This window comes from Trachurus trachurus (assembly GCF_905171665.1).
Source record: "Trachurus trachurus genome assembly, chromosome: 16".
Classification (NCBI taxonomy): Eukaryota; Metazoa; Chordata; class Actinopteri; order Carangiformes; family Carangidae; genus Trachurus; species Trachurus trachurus.
Genome location: NC_139902.1, coordinates 8,149,653 through 8,156,474, shown reverse-complemented (window position 1 = coordinate 8,156,474; position 6,822 = coordinate 8,149,653).

Here is a 6,822-nt window from a genome sequence, read left to right as displayed (position 1 = left end):
ACTATAAATTCAGTATGTCAGTGCAGTTCAAAAGCACAAAATTTCACTTCACAAAAATTTCACAATATCTATTGTAATTCTTCATACTGTACCTTCAACAGAGAGAGTTGCTCTTGGAGAGTATGTAAATCCACTTTCTTTTCCAACCTGGACTCCTTTAACTCTGAGTTGATACGATCCTGAGTCAGACTCCTTCAGGTCGCTGATGATGATGCTGCAGGTTTTCTTACTCAAATCAGACTCCGTCAGTGTCACTCTTCCTTTAAACTCAGACTGAACGTTGTTGTTATTCTCAGAGTCAAATATTATGTCTGAATCACCACAGTTTTCAGTAGTTGGTTCACATTTGTACCAAACTACATGTTCGGGTCTGAAGACCAACGGAGTGTCGAAAGAGCACGGTATCTCAACACAGAGGCCGGCCTCAGCTCTTATTTCTCTATCAGGTAGAGTGACACAGTATCCTGAGTCACAACTTTGTTTTCCTTCCACTGCTGCGTCTGTCCATGTAAAAAGCAAGAGGGAAACAGTGAGAAAATGTAAACTATTTAGACAACACACCATAATAAAATAAATGACAGTAGATTGAGTGTGTCTGTGTTATACTATAAGTGCTCTTGCCAGCAGTGTTGATCACACAAAACAATGGAATTTCAGTATCAAACATTCCTGTATCCATATAACTTCAACAAATGATCAATTCAAACAACTATTGATTTTAGAGAGTTTCCAAAAGAATAGATGTGGTGACTGGTGAGTGATGTGTAATAATTGAGATTGTAGATTGAGGCTGGAAGAACTAAAGTACACAGGGTCCAAAGTGATTTTGCACAACCACATGTCAAAATGTTGTAAAGTGAGTGATACAGTAGCCTATCCAGATGGGGTTTCTGAACATTGTTGTTTTTCTTTCAATGATTTACATTTTAATGATAAAAGAGAAACAGGGACTGAGAAAAAGTAAACTTATTTTGACAATACACCATGAAATTAGATAAATGATAGTAGATTGAGTGTATCTGTGTTATATAACTGCTGTTGTCAGCAGTGTTGATCAAACAACACACTGGAATCTTAGAGTTTCCAAAAGAGTAGATGTGGTGATCGATGTGTACTGAGCTGGTATACTGTACATTCAGGATGGAAAAACTAAGTACCTGGAAATTGGAAATTTGTCAGGGGGATATCTAAAAAGGATGTTTTTTGGGTCATGTTACTGCCTACATTTATTTCACATATTTAATGTTGACATGAAAAACCTGTATCACCTGTATCAGCAGAGAACAACAGAGTCATCCAGATGAGAACAAACATCCTGATTTGATCCTTGAGACACTCAGTGTCTCTCTCTCCACCGGACAAACTTTACAAAATGCACAGTAAAACGCAGGAAGTCAAGCTGATGAACCTGAAAGAAAGAAAACAGCACAGTTGTCATTTTTCTGTTGAATACACATGTCCATTTATTTTGTGGTTTCTAAAGTAGGCTACCACTCTACACAGGGTGTGGGTTTCATCGTGAAGCCCTTTATGACATCTGCCTATAAACATTGATTAGGCTACTACAATACAGTTTACAACAGTTCAACAGAGCCCCACTAACACATCCATCCAAGAGTTTCTATTAATTTGTACATTTAATCCCATCGGTCACAAAAGTGACCGTAAAAAATATTTCCAGTTGAAAGGCCTTAAAAATGTTAGTAAATGGAGTATCAACATATTTCCAAAAAATACTGAAGCAAGAAACCCTCCTGATCACATATGTGCAGTTTCATATGTTTAGTGTAAATTGTCACATGATCAGAGCTGATTACTTCCTGGTTGCACCATCCGAGGAAGATGGCTGCATCAAAGCCTCAACAAAGAAGGTTAGTAAAGAAGGTTGACATAAAGATAAGAGAAAGATTTTTGGCACACATCATCTTTAAGGTGTCTAGTATTGATATATGCATCTACAATCACTCAACTATGTTTAGTGTGGTCACAGCATGAGTAAAATTGTTGACGGCAACAATAGTGACCGGTGGGATAACACAGTGTAAGTAGCTAACTTTCTACTTTTTAAAAACTTTATTTTTTTATTATTATTATTTAAATTTGAATCAAACACAGTATATGTTGGACCTTACAGACCCTAAAGCATTTCAGTTAACCTATCTCTCAAAGTGAAATAGATGTTGTCCCCAGTGACTGTGATAATCAGTTGCAAATCAGTTACGTGCATATTAAGTAGCCATGTGCACTCTGGAAACGTGTGCAATGACGTCAGTGGAAGACGGTGAAGACAATAGACGGACGGAGAGCGGAGAAAGAAGCGGAATTTCTCTGAAAGCGAGATACACGGTAACACGGCAATATCAGTTAGAAACATCATCTTGCATTGAAAGGCTACAATAAATACAAAAAACTCCCAAATCTAAATGAAACAGAACAGAAAGAAGAAGAATCATATTTATTCTGCCCCTTATTTTAGATTATGTCATAATAATTTAAAGCAGGGTTGCTATATATTAAAAAAACAAACAAACAAAAAACATTGAAGTCCACCAGTCTGTGACTTTTCCTAAAATGATGTTGGGCAGCACCCATTTTTGTTAAATACAATAAATATTATTCACACAAAAAATATCGATCATGTTTTCTCATTTGCTTTGATTTGCGCCGACATTATTGGGCTTGCTGCTTGCTTGTGTGTGTCCAGTCTGGCTACGTAACACACGCACGTCGCAGAAATTATTTTCCAGACTGGACAGACTGGTTGTGGAAGAGGTGTAGCCTACATGCAGGGGAAAAATATCAATATGATATCAAAAGAAAACGAAATTAGTTTTATAAAGCCAGTATTTAGGAGCAAACTAGTGTAAATGCACAGGGGAAAAATCATAGTCGCTGTGCTTTTCATGTAAAGTGCCGACGTCAACACGTGTGCGGTGGTGGTGGTGTGTGTGTGTGTGTGTGTGTGTGTGTGTGTGTGTGTGGGGGGGGGGGGGGGGGGGGGGGGGGGTCATCATCACCACCACTTGCTACTTCAAACAGTGTCCGCGCTCCTCTCTCCCTCGCATACTGCAGTTCTCTGACTCTGCAGAGGCGTCGCCAATTCCTCCTGTTCTTCAAAAAGCGTGTAAATGCCGGTACGCCATGGTCAGACTGGTCGTAAATTTCGGCACTTTCTCCCGACAGGTTTTGGTTTGATAGATCCCAAATTAGGCGGAGAAAAGTGCGTACGCACAAAACGGGGGAAAGAGCGTGTAAAAAAAACGTGTATCCACAATGATAAATGAGCCCCCAGGCTGTTGAATGAAAGTTAGGCAAAAAGATTATGTAAGAAACAATGTTATTAGGGATGATAACCTCCCTCTCACCACCCCACTTCCACCCACTGTTGGTGAAGAGGCAAATCCCTATACCCACCTGAGCAGCTATGGGCAAACCTTCCCACAAAGGGCCGCGCGGCTGCAGGTTTCTGTTCCAACCAAGCAGCAGGTGCAGGTTGCAGGTGGTCAAAAATAAAATCTAAACATTCAAACAACCTTCATAAGGTGTCATATCTTAATCAGGTCCAAGAAGTGGTGGGGGCCCACCTTTACATCCTCAATGCACTCATAAGCAGCCACCTCTTCTACAGAGATGTTGTAGGAAGGAAGTCTCATACATGGGTCAGTGACAAATAAGGGTTGGCAAGATGAGCAATTCATGAATTTTCTTAAAAAACTATTTTAAAAGCTTGCATCAAATTTGTTAAAATGTGCATTTTGTAGTCATGTTGGTTTTATGTCTTTTGAAATTACATTTGAACCTGAACAAAAGTAAGACTGAGGTTATGCAGGTTATTCTGAGTGACCCCTAGGTCAATAAGTCAATATTGCACTAAAAATGTACATTTACAATGGTAAAATGAAAAGTACACTAAAGCAATATTGCACTAACTGTAACACACTGTAAATCCAATAACAAAGTTACAATATGCATGTCTTAAATTTTTCACAAAAGTGACAATGGCAATGTTGATAGGCGTCTTTTCGTTTTTGCTTTTAGTTGTTCTACATGTTTTTGATATGTAAAATAGCCACACTAACATGTGATAAAACACACAAGCATCTGTTATGTATGCTGGCACTGGAAAAAAAAAGTTCTGTAGTACAGCCCAGTTAAAATTGGGCTGGAATATAAGCAATTTGATAGCTATGATGGATATGTAAAATTAGTATACATATTATCCCACCGGTCACAATTATGACCGACTATAAAACACACTTTTTCTCTTATTTTTCCATGAAAATTAAAAAAAATAATGATTGATTATTTCAAAGGGTTGCTAATGCAGGGGCGTCTCTAGGATTTTTACACATCCGGGGCTTAGCCCGGAAGAGTGACACATGCAATATATGCGCGCGCTCAGCGCGCGCCGAAATTTTTAGGCATAGAGACATTCTCCATCATTGGTGAAAAAGGTGAAAACGATGCAATCCACAGATCATCAAATGAATGACCCATTTTGAATTTAGTTCTATGTACTGACATTAGCTAGCTACGTAACAACACATTGTGTTTCCATTTAACACATTAGCAGCTACAGTAAAAGAGGCAGGCTGTGCGGGATCCCTGTCTGCTAACTAGCTGCTATCATGCATGAAAAAGAAAATAAACAAGATGGTTCGATGTTATAGCACATTAACTTCAGCAACTTTCCCCTCTAGAAGAAGCCCAAACTTAGTTATTTCTAGGTACACAATTCTCACACCCTACAATTGCATTTACAGATGCCAATAATTACAGATTGCTTTTTTTCTCATGTAATATCAACCAGAGCAATATCAACTAGCTGCTAGCTAGCTAACGTTAGCTACTACCCTCTTGTAGTTCCAGCTGCAACACTCTTTTCGAAATTATACATTTTTACATAATTTCTATTCCCATTACCTTTTTGATTGCTGACCACCTTTGGGGGAAAACATGGAAATCTTTTTTGTGGCATCTTGATACACTTTAGCTGCAACTAGCTACCAAAAGACAGCTGCAGCTTGCTGTTGTCAAACCTGCCTGCTGTCAGGTATTTGTTGTCAAGTTAAATGCGCCGCTGTTTTGGGTGAATGACGTCAAGTGCGACCTGGAGGTGTTAACCACTTGTGTGCCAAAGCCAAAGTAGTGGCTTTTTAAAAATATAATTAATTGTTACTCAAACCTGTCCAAAAACACTGTTTTATCGAAGCATCATAAGATATCCGTAGTTTGAGGATGTGATCTTTAAAAAAAAAAAAAAAAAAAAAAAAAATTTTTTTTTTTTTTTTTTTTTTGAAAATTAATATTCGGGGCTAATTAAAAAACATCCGGGGCTTTAGCCCCGAATGTTTTAGCCTAGGGACGCCACTGTGCTAATGGCACATGGTTTGGATATTTTCATGTCTGGGAAAAATTTGGGATTAATTAACGAGATTGTGGCGGTGTTCAAATTAGTGACAGAGTGTTTATCTGTATGTAGGCTACCTGGCTGATTTTGATACAGTTTTTTTGTTTGTTTGTTTTGTTTTGTTTTACCTGGCAGCATTAAGACATTGTTTTAATTAAAAGTGTTATTATTATCATAACCATAATGCTTTTACACGTTTCCCGAGAGACTGTTTGTAATTTCGGGTCTAGTCCTCAAACACTCCACTGCCTTTAGGCGGCTTTGACTCTGCAGCCGGTTTTAATGGTCCTCTCTCTCTCTCTCTCTCTCTCTCTCTCTCTGAAAGAGAGATAGATTAACTTAAATGAACTCGAACATAATTTAACACCGCATCTGATTTTTCTTTAAATTACAAATCCAGAGAAGAATGAGTAACTTCATCATCGTCCATCAACAGATTGAAAGCTGTTCATGAGATAAATGAAAAGTCTTACCTCTCTCTGCCTCCGACCGGTTCTTCTGAGCAGAGCAGGGCGTTGCAGAGCGTGGGGTTGGGGTCTTGTTTTTTATAGTAGGCTCATTTGCAACCATATGGAATTGATATCGCCACCTACTGGTGGATTTTAACATCATTTACTCTGGAATAACCCCGGTGTCTTTCGGGAAAACATCTTAGCTCCGTCTCTTATGTTTTATGTGTTGGCATCTTTATCATGACTTTAAGAATGAGGCAGCAGTGGACTGATAATGTCTCATGGATGAGATCAACCCTCCAGCATCTCAGGACGAAATATTCAGTCACCAAGGTGTTACAAAGCCCAGATAAACACAACAATACACTGAATCAAGTTACAGTCTGAACACCAGAGTCAACAAAAGACAAATTACAGCCAATAACCCAAGTAGCCTACACTAGTATTGCTCTAATATGCTCCACAACAAATATACAGCAGTTAGCCAGTTAGCAACATTAACTGGATACATTTATGATATAGGTTCATGAAGTTACATAGGCTTTACAAGTATGATGAAGCAACTTTCACTAAGGATATAGGGATTTAAACATTTGCATAGGCCTAACAACACAGAGGGAATATAGCAGAACATGCTAGAAAAGTGTGATTAATCAAAAGCTGTGGCAAATACATAAGTTTATAAGCTTGCCTCAAATACAGGAGAATTTTCCACCTGTGCCTTGGATACAATAGAAATACTGCACAGTTTGTGAAGTCCCTCCATGGGCATTCCCGGGTGATTGGAGAAGTAGAGGGGCAACAGATCCACAGCTCTGTGTTACTGTAATGTAAAGTGGAGTGGGAGAGAGGTGAATTTGGCTGCATAGTCAAAAGACAGAGAATAAGAGCTGAAATTTGATCATACAAAGAAAAGAAAAAGTTTTCTACAGTGACTGCAGGGCAAATTTTTGTGCCAGT